At 37.6% G+C, this 14,349-nt stretch overlaps 1 pseudogene across 1 annotated transcript; it reads left to right on the forward strand.

The window, feature by feature from the left end:
* The first annotated feature begins 221 nt into the window (after positions 1-221).
* Positions 222-1,500, forward strand: LOC309859310 (bifunctional methylenetetrahydrofolate dehydrogenase/cyclohydrolase, mitochondrial pseudogene; annotated as a pseudogene). The gene is made up of 2 exons: positions 222-288; positions 978-1,500. The product of its transcript is annotated as a bifunctional methylenetetrahydrofolate dehydrogenase/cyclohydrolase, mitochondrial pseudogene (transcript).
* The last annotated feature ends 12,849 nt before the right edge of the window (positions 1,501-14,349 follow it).

The following is a 14,349-nucleotide window of genomic DNA, read 5'->3' on the forward strand; positions in this document are numbered from 1 at the left end:
ATACAGGACACACAAAGTTCGGAACCTTCAGGCTGTGTTCAGACTTCTGGTCCTGCTCATTTACCCACTCAACTGTCCATCTTTGTATTGAGTCAGTAAATATTTAGAGAGGGAGCACAGTTCCTGCCCTCAAGGAGTTCGGGATCTCAGGAGAAACAGAATTCAAGTCAATTGTACAAACATTTGGGACACCTACTAACTGCTGGGAGCTCTACCAGGGAATGCCCACAGGAGAGGTATATGGAATCACATGGAATCACATAGAAATGATCAACAGAGCCAGAAGAGGTATGCCAGTAGGTTCAAGAAGGGCTTCTGTGGGAGGCCATGTCTGAATAGAATTTCAAAGGATGATTAGAAAATAGTCCAGAGAGGAGGCAGGGAGTTGGAAACTTCAATGGATGGAGCACTTCTGCTGACTTTTGGCCTACAACTAAACCCGGAGACAGAATCACCCAGACTTCTCAACTACTCCCATGAGCAAACCCTGAGTAGTGACTTTTCTCTTAGACCTTTCCTTTCAGCTCTTCCCGCAGTTGTACAAAGCACTATTTACAATGAATCTTTTATTCCAAATCATGGATAGTGGGGCTGCTCCTTTGATAAAACTCTTACTGATAGCAATTATATATAATCTCTTGCTTTCCCCTTCTACCCAATGCACCCCAATAAGAATTTTGTTTTCCTCTTTCCATAGAAAAGCTTTGAAAGTCACCAGAAGCCTCAAATTTTCAACCTCTGATCTATTGTTTGTTTGCATAGAACTTGTGAATCGTTGAACACTACATCAAAAACTAATGAGGTATTATATATCAGCTAACTGAACATAATTTTTAAAATGATGATTATAATGTAGATGGCCTTCTTGTTCAGCTGCCTCTTTCAGAACATACTGATGAAATAAACATCTGCAGTAGTGTTTTCTCCAAAGATGCTGATGATTTTATGTAATTAATGTGGAGCAAATGTGTTACCAGTGGTCCCATGGAGTGTCTGGGAAATAATTAAGTGAATGGACATCCCAACCCTAGGGAAGAATGTGGTTGTGGTTGGAAGGTCAAAAAATGTTGGAAGCTTTATTGCAGTGCCAATACAGATAGATGGGGCTTGTGAATACCCTGGAGGTGATGCCACTATTACAATATTCATTAGTACACTCCCAAAGAGCAAATGAAGAAACATACAGTTCTTACAGACATTTTGGTCTCTGATTCAGGCATTCCCAATCATAGCAGATATGATCAAGGAGGGCATTGCACTGATCAATATGAAAATAAAAAGAGTTCAAGATCTCAACATGACTAAACCCACCTTGGTTGGACATGTGGATTTTGAAGAAATCAGAAAAAAAGCTGCTTACAGCATTCCAGTCCACAGGGATATTGGTCCCATGACAATGACGATGTTAACAAAGAATACCATTATTTCAGCAAAAATGTGCTGAGGCTTAAAGAGTAGGAAGTATTGAAGCTCAAGGAGTGTGGAGTACTAACTAATTAACTAATTAACTCCTGTGTCTTCTGTCATGAACAACACTCCAAGCCAGTTCAAGAGGCAAAGCAGACCAATAAAAAAGCAATATTTTTTTAAATTTTTTTTTTACTGAAATGGTTTAAGATGATGCTTTGTTTTATTGAAAGCTTAAGTGGCTGGGTATTTGCACACATAGCATTGCAGTACCTCACCATGGAGCATGCCAGTATCATGCTGGGTCATGTGATCCAGCCAAGAGAAGCCATTAACTTACTGATTAACCTAGAGGACATTGTTCTATTGAGAACAAATGTTCAATTTTGTCCAGTCACTTCAGTTAAAATTTGCCTTTTCTCCAACACAAGTTGTTTCCTGTCTTCTAATTTTGGCCATTCTAACTGGTGTAAGGTGGTATCTCAGTGTGGTTTTAATTTGAATCTCCCTGATGGCTAGTGATGATGAACATTTTTTTCATATATGTCTTCATTGGAGAAGTGTCTGTTCATGTCCTCTGCCCATTTTTTGACATGATTATCTGTTTTGTGTGTTGGAGAGGATGTGGAGAAAGGGGAACCCCGTACACCGTTGGTGGGAATGCAAGTTGGTGCAGCCAATTTAAAGAACAGTGTGGAGATTCCTTAAAAAATTAAAAATAGAGCTTCCCTATGACCCTGCAATTGCACTACTGGGTATTTACCCCAAAGATACAGATGTAGTGAAAAGAAGGGCCATCTGTACCACAATGTTCATAGCAGCAATGGCCACGGTCGCCAAGTTGTGGAAAGAACCAAGATGCCCTTCAACGGAAAAATGGATAAGGAAGATGTGGTTCATATATACTATGGAGTATTATGCCTCCATCAGAAAGGATGAATACCCAACTTTTGTAGCAACGTGGATGGGACTGGAAGAGATGATGCTGAGTGAAGTAAGTTAAGCAGAGAGAGTCAATTATCATATGGTTTTGCTTATTTGTGGAGCATAAGAACTTACATGGAGGACATGGGGAGATGGAGAGGAGAAAGGAGTTGTGGGAAATTGAAGGGGGAGATGCACCATGAGAGACTATGGACTCTGAAAAACAATCTGAGGGTTTTGAAGGGGTGGAGGGTGGGGGGTTGGGGGATCCTGGTGGTGGGTACTATGGAGGGCAGGTATTGCATGGAGCACTGGGTGTGGTGCATAAACAATGAATTCTGTTATACTGAAAAGAGATTAAGTTAAAAAAATTATATTTGCCTTTTCTAGAGTTGCATTTCCCAAGTACTATTCCAGTAAGAGTTGGTACTCACTTTAGGTTCCAAACCTTTTGGATTCAACTTATCAAACCAAGGGAAACAAGTTGCTAGAGAAAATTAGGGGAAAAGGAAAAGGGAAGAAATGGTAATTGAATAGAAAAAAATTACTGTAATTTACATACATATTGTATATGAAAACTACCTGTTAATGGTCATCATTTTGTGTTTTAGTTAGTCAATGGGGAAATATTTAGGATAGTTCCATTTGCTGTTAGTCCTTGTCCCTTGTGTTTTACATTCATGAAGTTTCCCCATTTTTTCCTAGGATTGAATGATTTATTTTATTTTATAGATTGTTTGTGTGTGTTGTCATATATGACTTCTCCTCTATCCTTAAACTTCATTGTTACATCTTTGCACTGTTGGGTGTGTCTGTATGTTTTTCTCGGTATATATCAAGACCTATTTTTGAAAAACAAAATTTGAGCTTGGTAATCATTAGGATAACTTGTATACCTATGCAACTTCCTTTTCCACCAAAGACTTATCAGCAGTTTCCTGCTTTTCTTTAACATACCTGCTGACTTTCTCCAATGGGTTTTTGAGAACTTTAATATTAAATTTAATCAGACTTCCATTAAAAGGGTTTTTTGCATTTGTTTCATATTTTTAAAATTTATTTATTTTTTTTTTTCAGCATAACAGTATTCATTATTTTTGCACCACATCCAGTGCTCCTGTTTCATATTTTTAAAATAAAACACTTCTGGGGGGTTCCTGGGTGGCTCAGTGGGTTAAAGCCACTGCCTTCGGCTCGGGTCATGATCCCAGGGTCCTGGGATCGAGCCCCGCATCAGCAGGGAGCCTGCTTCCTCCTCTCTCTGCCTGCCTCTCTGCCTACTTGTGATCTCTGTCAAATAAATAAATAAAATCTTTTAAAAAATAAATAAATAAAACACTTCTGGGCATCTGGGTGGCTCAGTGGGTTAAAGCCTCTGCTTTCGGCTCAGGTTGTGATCCCAGGGTTCTGGGATCAAGCCCTGCATTGGGCTTTCTGCTCCGCAGGGAGCCTGCTTCCTCCTCTCTCTCTCTGCCTGCCTCTCTGCCTACTTGTGATCTCTGTCTGTCAAATAAATAAATAAAATCTTTGAAATAAAAAATAAAATGAAACACTTCTAACTGGTGTGGGGGAGAATAAAAGGAGCACAATACAACACTATACAACATATTCAAGAGAAACAAGAGGGAGAATGGGGTAACTGGGTGATGGACATTAAGGAGGGCACTTGATGTTATAAGCACCTGATGAATCACTAAACTCTACCTCTGAAACTGAGAGAGAGAAACAAGGCTGGAGATTGTTCATAAAACTATTTCACTAGCCAAACCCTAAAAATGTGGCCCAAACTAAGACAGTGAGTTTGGAATTAGATGACACAGAATAGATTCAGTTCATGATGGGGAGTAGAGAAGGGAGAAATGATCTGGGTTTAGGAAAAATGAGTCTAATTCTTAATATTTTGAATTTGAGATGCTTATGACACCATATGATGAGGATGGCCAGTTCCAGCTAGTATAGTTTGGAGCTCAAAAGCAGTTTGTGCTGGAAATATAGTGTGTAGATTGGATTTAAAACAAAAGAGTGAATGGGGACATATGGGAAGATTGTGAAGAACACAGAAAGTAGGAAAAGAATTCAGAGACAACTCCTAAAGAAAATTAGCATCTAAGGAATAGGAAGAGAGTAACAGCAAAGAGACAGAAAACAGCAGAGAGGTAGAAAGTCAATGTGTAGTTTCATGAAAGTTAAGAGAATGTTTCAGAAAGTAGAGAGTGGCGATGATACTGCTTTAAAGTCAAGTGACATGAGAATTAACAAGTTCCAATTTGATTAAGGAGCTAGAAAGTTGTTGGCAGTCTTAGCAAAATAGTTTCAGGGGATAGTGAGAACAAAACTCCAGATCACAGGGGATTAAGAAGATGAGGAAGGGAGGCAATCCCCTATCTATAATTCAGTAGGAGCCAGTGATCTTCTTTTATTAGTTTCAGAGGTAGTTTAGTGATTCATCAGTTGCATATAATATCCAGTGCTCATTACATCCAGTGTCCTGCTGAAGGCCTATCACCCAATTATCCCTTCCCACCACCCACCTTCCTTCCAGCAACCCTCAGGTTGTTTCCTAGAGTTCAGCACCTCTTATGGTATGCTTCCCTCTCTGTTTTCATTTTGTTTTAGTTTTTCTTCCTTTCCCCTATGTTCCTCTTCTTTTTTTTTTCTTAAGTTCCACATATGAGTGAAATCATATGGTATTTGTCTTTCTCTGGCTGACTTATTTCATTTAACATAATACCCTCTAGTTCCATTCATGTTGTTGCACATGTCAAGATTTCATTCTTTTTGATGACTGTATAATAGTGTTATTGATATATATATATATATATATATATATATATATATATATATATATAATCACATCTTCTTTTTTTAAAAAAAGATTTTTTTTTTATTTATTTGACAAAGAGAGAAATCACAAGTAGTCAGAGAGGCAGGCAGAGAGAGAGAGGGGGAAGCAGGGTCTTTCCTGAGCAGAGAGCCCAATGCGGGGCTCAATCCCAGGATCCAGAGACCATGACCTGAGCTGAAGGCAAAGGCTTAACCCACTGATCCACCAGGCTCCCCCCCCCCCATTTCTTTATTTATTCATCTGTTGATGGATCGGGGCTATTTCCATCTGTTGGCTGTTGAGGACATTGCTGTTATATGCAGTGGGGTGCCCCTTTGAATCACTATGCTTGCATACTTTGGATAAATACCTCATAGTGCAATTGATGAGTCATAGTATAGCTGTATTTTTAACTCTTTAAGGAACATCCATACTGTTTTCCAGATTGGCTGCACCAGCTTGCATTTCCACCAACAGTGTAAGAGGTTCCTCTTCCTCCACAACCTTACCATCATCTGTTTTTCCCTGAGTTGTTCATTTTAGCCATTCTGATCACTGTGAAGTGGAATCTCATTGCAGTTTTGATTTGTATTGCCCTGCTGGTGAGTGATGTTCAGTATCTTTTCATGTGTCTATTGGCCATTTATAGGTGCTCCTTGGAGAAATGTCTCTTCATGTCTTTTGCCCATTTCATGACTGGATTTTTTGGTTTGGGGGTACTGATTTTGATAAGTTCTTTGTAGATTTTGGATATGAGCCATTTATCTGATAAGGTATTTGAAAATATCTTCTCCCAATTCGTAGGAATGCCTTTTAGTTTTTTTGTTTTGTTTTTTTTATGATTTGATTTTTTTTATATAATTTTTTATTTTTTATAAACTGATCTCCCTGATATGAGGAAGTGGTGAGGCAATATGGGGGCTTAAGTGGGTACGAGAAGAATAAATGAAAGAAGATGGGATTGGGAGGGAGACAAACCATGAGTGACTCTTAATCTCATATGCCTTTTAGTTTTGTTGACTGTTTCCTTTGCAAAAGCTTTTTATCATGATGATATCCAAATCGTTCACTATTTATTTTGTTTCTCCTGCCTTGGGAGACATGTCTAGCAAGAAGTTGTTGGCCAAGGTCAAAGAGGTTGCTGCCTGTGTTCTTCTCTAGGATTCCTGTCTCACGTTTAGGTCTTTCATTGATTTTGAGTTTATTTTTGTGTATGGTGTAAGAAAGTGGCCAAATTTCATCCTTCTGCATGTGGCTGTCTAATTTTTCCAACACCATTTGTTGAAGACATTGTCTTTTTTCCATATTCTTTCCTGTTTTGTTGAAGAGTAGTTGACCAAAGAGTTAAGGGTCCAATTCTGGGTTCTTTATTCTGTCCCATTGATTTATGTATCTGTTTTTGTGCCAGTACCATACTGTCTTGATGATGACAACTTTGTAATGCAGCTTGAAGTCTGGAATTGTGATGCCCCCAGCTTTGCTTTTTTTTTTTTTTTTCATCATTCCTTTGGCTATTCAGGGTCTTTTCTTATAACATACAAATTTTAGGATTGTTTGTTTCAGCCCTATGAAAAATGCTGATGATATTTTGATAGGGTTTGCTTTGAATGTGTAGATTGCATTGAGTAGCATAGACATTTTAACAATATTTGTTCCTGCAATTCATGAGCATGAAATGTTTTTCCATTTCTTTGTGTCATCTTCAATTTCTTTCATAAGGTTCTATAGTTTTCAGAATACAGATCTCTTATCTCTTTGGTTAGGTTTATTCCTAGGTATCTCATGGTTTGGGGTGCAATTGTAAATGGGATTGATTGCTTGATTTCTCTTTCTTCTGCATCATTGTTAGTGTATAGAATTGCAACTTACTTCTGTGCATTGATGTTATATCCTGTGACTCTGCTGAATCAGTTCTAGCACTTTTGGGGTGGAGTCTTTTGTGTTTTCTGCATAGAGTATCATGGTGTCTGCAGAGTGAGAGTTTGACTTTTTTTTTTTTGCCTATTTGGATGCTTTTTATTTCTTTTTGTTGTCTTATTGCTGTTGTTAGGACTTCTAGTACTATATTGAACAAAAGTGGCAGGAGCTGACATCCCTATCATGTTCCTGACATTAAGGGAAAAGCTCTCAGTTTTTCCCCATTGAGGAGGATATTTTCTGTGGGTTTTTCCAATATGGTTTTTATGATATGGAGGTATGAGGAACTAGCATTTTTAACCCTAGTCCTTACATCTTTGAGATTCATTTCCCACCGATAGTATGGGGAATATATTTGCTGAGAAATCATTTGCAACATTATACTAGGCACAATTTTTTTTATAATTTTATTTTGTATTACTCTCATATAAATGTTTCATCTTCTTTTATTAAACAGAATTTTGGTGGTAACCTTTAAAAGTCCTAAGACAAAATTCCATATCTTCCTTTTAGCCTTGGAGTTTCTACTGAAATTAAACTACACACATAGGCCAATGAAATCAAATGGCTTTAATACAAAGCTCTTAAAAACATAAAGAGTAGGATCATCTCAATCCACTGGGATTTCAGAACAGTGAGCCAAATTAGGGCTTATCCAGGCTAAATTCTGGGATGTTATGGAACATTAGTGTACAGAATCAGATAATAATATCCACATGTTTTGATTCTCTTCTCCCAAAATTCACAAAATAACTTGTCTACCATAAATATCTACCACAGCAAAAAGTAGTAGCCTAGAGAAAGTAGAATTAATTGAAAGAACAGTCTATGAAGTCAGTTGTCATCTGAAGCCCGTAGAGCTACTATAGTCTCAATCCAAAACAATTCAGTTTCCCGTAAGTCACAAAATAGCTGCTTTACTCTATCACAGATACTATACTTAGAACTGAGAACCAGAATTCTGTATAAGACAAGAGCAAATGTATCACCTGGAAGGGTGAGTTGGCCATTCACAAACTGGTCACCCACGTGTTAATGCCAACCCTGAGTCAACTAGAATAGCATAATGGCTCAGTCCAGCTGTCTCCTGCTGTATAGCTGCCACTGGGTAATAGGGAAAGACAAGTAGCCTCAGATATTTTCATTTATCTGTGGCCACAGTTGGGAAACAGAGAGTGCCACATATCTTCAACAGATTTAAGAAAATTCCTTTTAGTCCATGGGAATGTTGATACAGAAAGGAAGGGCTCTGGATCTTTGTCATTGTATCATATTGGAGTTCAATTTGAGGACTTGAGAGGGAAGTTTCAATAATGTCACTTAGTTTCCATGATAAGATGCCAAAAACTCCATAATTTATTAGGTCCCTGAATCTGTCTCGGCTGATGGACAGCTCTCTTGGACATGTCTCAAAAAAAAGGTCAAATTTTTTGTAGTACAACTTCTAGCAGATAGAAATGAGGAAAAAGCACATTTTTGCAACTTATAGTAATATTATCAATTATATGTTAAATATTATATTCCACATTATAAATACTGAATATCATTACTCTAGATTGTTTTTAATATTATATATTTAAACAAGGAATATATAATATATATCCTACTACTTAGTGTATACAACATATTCTATACCACATATAATATGCTATACATTATAAATTTCGTATTATATATACTAGACATTTGAATATGTGTTTTTTTTTTTACTGATGATGAAGAATATTTTATTTTATTTATTTTTATTTTTTTATTTTTATTTTTTATAAACATATATTTTTATCCCCAGGGGTACAGGTCTGTGAATTACCAGGTTTACACACTTCACAGCACTCACCAAAGCACATACCCTCCCCAATGTCCATAATCCCACCCCCTTCTCTCAAACCCCCTCCCACCAGCAACCCTCAGTTTGTTTTGTGAGATTAAGAGTCACTTATGGTTTGTCTCCCTCCCAATCCCATCTTGTTTCATTTATTCTTCTCCTACCCACTTAAGCCCCCATGTTGCATCACCACTTCCTCATATCAGGGAGATCATATGATAGTTGTCTTTCTCTGCTTGACTTATTTCGCTAAGCATGATTCGCTCTAGTTCCATCCATGTTGTCGCAAATGGCAAGATTTCATTTCTTTTGATGGCTGCATAGTATTCCATTGTGTATATATACCACATCTTCTTGATCCATTCATCTGTTGATGGACATCTAGGTTCTTTCCATAGTTTGGCTATTGTGGACATTGCTGCTATAAACATTCGGGTGCATGTGCCCCTTTGGATCACTATGTTTGTATCTTTAGGGTAAATACCCAGTAGTGCAATTGCTGGGTCATAGGGCAGTTCTATTTTCAACATTTTGAGGAACCTCAAAATGGATCACTATGTTTGTATCTTTAGGGTAAATACCCAGTAGTGCAATTGCTGGGTCATAGGGCAGTTCTATTTTCAACATTTTGAGGAACCTCCATGCTGTTTTCCAGAGTGGCTGCAGCAGCTTGCATTCCCACCAACAGTGTAGGAGGGTTCCCCTTTCTTTGCATCCTCGCCAGCATCTGTCGTTTCCTGACTTGTTGATTTTAGCCATTCTGACTGGTGTGAGGTGATATCTCATTGTGGTTTTGATTTGTATTTCCCTGATGCCGAGTGATATGGAGTACTTTTTCATGTGTCTGTTGGCCATCTGGATGTCTTCTTTGCAGAAATGTCTGTTCATGTCCTCTGCCCATTTCTTGATTGGATTATGTGTTCTTTGGGTGTTGAGTTTGCTAAGATCTTTATAGATTCTGGACACTAGTCCTTTATCTGATATGTCGTTTGCAAATATCTTCTCCCATTCTGTCAGTTGTCTTTAGATTTTGTTAACTGTTTCCTTTGCTGTGCAAAAGCTTTTGATCTTGATGAAATCCCAATAGTTCATTTTTTCCCTTGCTGCCCTTGCCTTTTGCGTTGTTCCTAGGAAGATGTTGCTGCGGCAGAGGTCGAAGAGGTTGCTGCCCCTGTTCTCCTCAAGGATTTTGATGGATTCCTTTCTCACATTGAGGTCCTTCATCCATTTTGAGTCTATTTTTGTGTGTGGTGTAAGGAAATGGTCCAATTTCATTTTTCTGCATGTGGCTTTCCAATTTTCCCAGCACCATTTATTGAAGAGGCTGTCTTTTTTCCATTGGACATTCTTTCCTGCTTTTCGAAGATTAGTTGACCATAGATTTGAGGGTCTATTTCTGGGCTCTCTATTCTGTTCCATTGATCTATGTGTCTGTTTTTGTGCCAGTACCATGCTGTCCTGATGATGACATCTTTGTAATAGAGCTTGAATTCCGGAATTGTGATGCCACCAACGTTGGATTTCTTTTTCAATATCCCTTTGGCTATTCGAGGTCTTTTCTGGTTCCATATAAATTTTAGAATTATTTGTTCCATTTCTTTGAAAAAGATGGATGGTACTTTGATAGGAATTGCATTAAATGTGTAGATTGCTTTAGGTAGCATAGACATTTTCACAATATTTATTCTTCCAATCCAGGAGCATGGAACATTTTTCCATTTCTTTGTGTCTTCCTCAATTTCTTTCATGAGTACTTCATAGTTTTCTGAGTATAGATTCTGTGTCTCTTTGGTTAGGTTTATTCTTAGGTATCTTATGGTTTTGGATGCAATTGTAAATGGGATTGACTCCTTAATATCTCTTTCTTCTGTCTTGCTGTTGGTGTAGAGAAATGCAACTGATTTCTGTGCATTGATTTTATATCCTGACACTTTACTGAATTCCTGTATAAGTTCTAGCAGTTTTGGAGTGGAGTCTTTTGGGTTTTCCACATATAGTATCATATCATCTGCGAAGAGTGATAATTTGACTTCTTCTTTGCCGATTTGGATGCCTTTAATTTCCTTTTGTTGTCTGATTGCTGAGGCTAGGACCTCTAGTACTATGTTGAATAGCAGTGGTGATAATGGACATCCCTGCCGTGTTCCTGACCTTAGCGGAAAAGCTTTCAGTTTTTCTCCATTGAGAATGATATTTGCGGTGGGTTTTTCATAGATGGCTTTGATGATATTGAGGTATGTGCCCTCTATCCCTACACTTTGAAGAGGTTTGATCAGGAAGGGATGCTGTACTTTGTCAAATGCTTTTTCAGGATCTATTGAGAGTATCATATGGTTCTTGTTCTTTCTTTTATTGATGTGTTGTATCACCTTGACTGATTTGCTGATGTTGAACCAACCTTGCAGCCCTGGAATAAATCCCACTTGGTCGTGGTGAATAATATTTTAATGTACTGTTGAATCCTATTGGCTAGTATTTTGTTGAGTATTTTTGCATCTGTGTTCATCAAGGATATCGGTCTATAGCTCTCTTTTTTGGTGGGATCCTTGTCTGGTTTTGGGATCAAGGTGATGCTGGCCTCATAAAATGAGTTTGGAAGTTTTCCTTCCATTTCTATTTTTTGGAACAGTTTCAGGAGAATAAAAATTAGTTCTTCTTTAAATGTTTGGTAGAATTCCCCCGGGAAGCTGTCTGGCCCTGGGCTTTTGTTTGTTTGGAGATTTTTAATGACTGTTTCAATCTCCTTACTGGTTATGGGTCTGTTCAGGCTTTCTATATCTTCCTGGTTCAGTTGTGGTAGTTTATATGTTTCTAGGAATGCATCCATTTCTTCCAGATTGTCAAATTTATTGGCGTAGAGTTGCTAATAGTATGTTCTTATAATAGTTTGTATTTCTTTGGTGTTAGTTGTGATCTCTCCTCTTTCATTCATGATTTTATTTATTTGGGTCCTTTCCTTTTTCTTTTTGATAAGTCAGGCCAGGGGTTTATCAATTTTATTAATTCTTTCAAAGAACCAGCTCCTAGTTTCGTTGATTTGTTCTATTGTTTTTTTGGTTTCTATTTCATTGATTTCTGCTCTGATCTTTATGATTTCTCTTCTCCTGCTGGGCTTAGGGTTTCTTTCTTGTTCTTTCTCCAGCTCCTTTAGGTGTAGGGTTAGGTTGTGTACCTGAGACCTTTCTTGTTTCTTGAGAAAGGCTTGTACTGCTATATATTTTCTTCTCAGGACTGCCTTTGTTGTGTCCCAGAGATTTTGAACCGTTGTATTTTCATTATCATTTGTTTCCATGAATTTTTTTCAATTATTCTTTAATTTCCCGGTTGACCCATTCATTCTTTAGAAGGATACTATTTAGTCTCCATGTATTTGGGTTCTTTCCAAACTTCCTTTTGTGGTTGAGTTCTAGCTTTAGAGCATTGTGGTCTGAAAATATGCAGGGAATGATCCCAATCTTTTGATACCGGTTGAGTCCTGATTTAGGACCGAGGATGTGATCTATTCTGGAGAATGTTCCATGTGCACTAGAGAAGAATGTGTATTCTGTTGCTTTGGGATGAAATGTTCTGAATATATCTGTGATGTCCATCTAGTCCAGTGTGTCGTTTAAGGCCTTTATTTCCTTGCTGATCTTTTGCTTGGATGGCCTGTCCATTTCAGTGAGGGGAGTGTTAAAGTCCCCTACTATTATTGTATTATTGTTGATGTGTTTCTTTGATTTTGTTATTAATTGGTTTATATAGTTGGCTGCTCCCACGTTGGGGGCATAGATATTTAAAATTGTTAGATCTTCTTGTTGGACAGACCCTTTGAGTATGATATAGTGTCCTTCCTCATCTCTTATTATAGTCTTTGGCTTAAAATCTAATTGATCTGATATAAGGATTGCCACGTCTGCTTTCTTCTGATGTCCATTAGCATGGTAAATTCTTTTCCACCCCCTCACTTTAAATCTGGAGGTGTCTTCGGGCTTAAAATGAGTTTCTTGGAGGCAACATATAGATGGATTTTGTTTTTTTATCCCTTCTGATACCCTGTGTCTTTTGACAGGGGCATTTAGCCCATTAACATTCAGGGTAACTATTGAGAGATATGAATTTAGTGCCATTGTATTGCCTGTAAGGTGACTGTTACTGTATATGGTCTCTGTTCGTTTCTGATCTACCACTTGTAGGCTCTCTCTTTGCTTAGAGGACCCCTTTCAATATTTCCTGTAGAGCTGGTTTGGTGTTTGCAAATTCTTTCAGTTTTTGTTTGTCCTGGAAGCTTTTAATCTCTCCTTCTATTTTCAATGATAGCCTAGCTGGATATAGTATTCTGGGCTGCATGTTTTTCTCGTTTAGTGCTCTGAAAATATCATGCCAGCTCTTTCTGGCCTGCCAGGTCTCTGTGGATAAGTCAGCTGCCAATCTAATATTTTTACCATTGTATGTTACAGACTTCTTTTCCCGGGCTGCTTTCAGGATTTTCTCTTTGTCACTGAGACTTGTAAATTTTACTATTAGGTGACAGGGTGTGGTCCTATTCTTATTCATTTTGAGGGGCGTTCTCTGAACCTCCTGAATTTTGATGCTCATTCCCTTTGCCATATTGGGGAAATTCTCCCCAATAATTCTCTCCAGTATACCTTCTGCTCCCCTTTCTCTTTCTTCTTCTTCTGGAATCCCAATTATTCGAATGTTGTTTTGTCTTATGGTGTCACTTATCTCTCGAATTCTCCCCTCCTGGTCCAGTAGCTGTTTGTCCCTCTTTTGCTCAGCTTCTTTATTCTCTGTCATTTGGTCTTCTATATCACTAATTCTTTCTTCTGCCTCATTTATCCTAGCAGTTAGAGCCTCCATTTTTTATTGCACCTCATTAATAGCTTTTTTGATTTCAACTTGGTTAGAATTTAGTTCTTTTATTTCTCCAGAAAGGGCTTTTATATCTCTCGAGAGGGTTTCTCTAATATCTTCCATGCCTTTTTTGAGCCCAGCTAGAACCTTGAGAATTGTCATTCTGAACTCTAGATCTGACATATTACCGATGTCTGTATTGATTAGGTCCCTAGCCTTCGGTACTGCCTCTTGTTCTTTTTTTTGTGTTGAATTTTTACGTCTTGTCATTTTGTCCAGATAAGAGTAAATGAAGGGGCAAGTAAAATACTAAAAGGGTGGCAACAACTCTAGGAAAATATGCTTTAACCAAATTAGAAGAGATCCAAAATCGTGAGTGGGGAGAAAGGGGATAAAAAGAGGTTCAAAAAGGAAGAAAGAAAAAAAAAAAGAAAAGAAAATAGTTTTTAAAAAAAGAAAACACCTAGAAAAATGTAATATATATATATACATATATATAAGAAAAACTAGTAAAAAATCGTTAAAAAAGAAAAAGGTAACAGTTAAAAGAAAAAAAAAATTTTACCCGAAGGCGAGAAGAAGAAAAAAAAAAATGAAAAAGAAAACATTAAATTAA

Source organism: Mustela nivalis (genome assembly GCF_964662115.1).
Source record: "Mustela nivalis genome assembly, chromosome: 2".
Lineage (NCBI taxonomy): Eukaryota > Metazoa > Chordata > Mammalia > Carnivora > Mustelidae > Mustela > Mustela nivalis.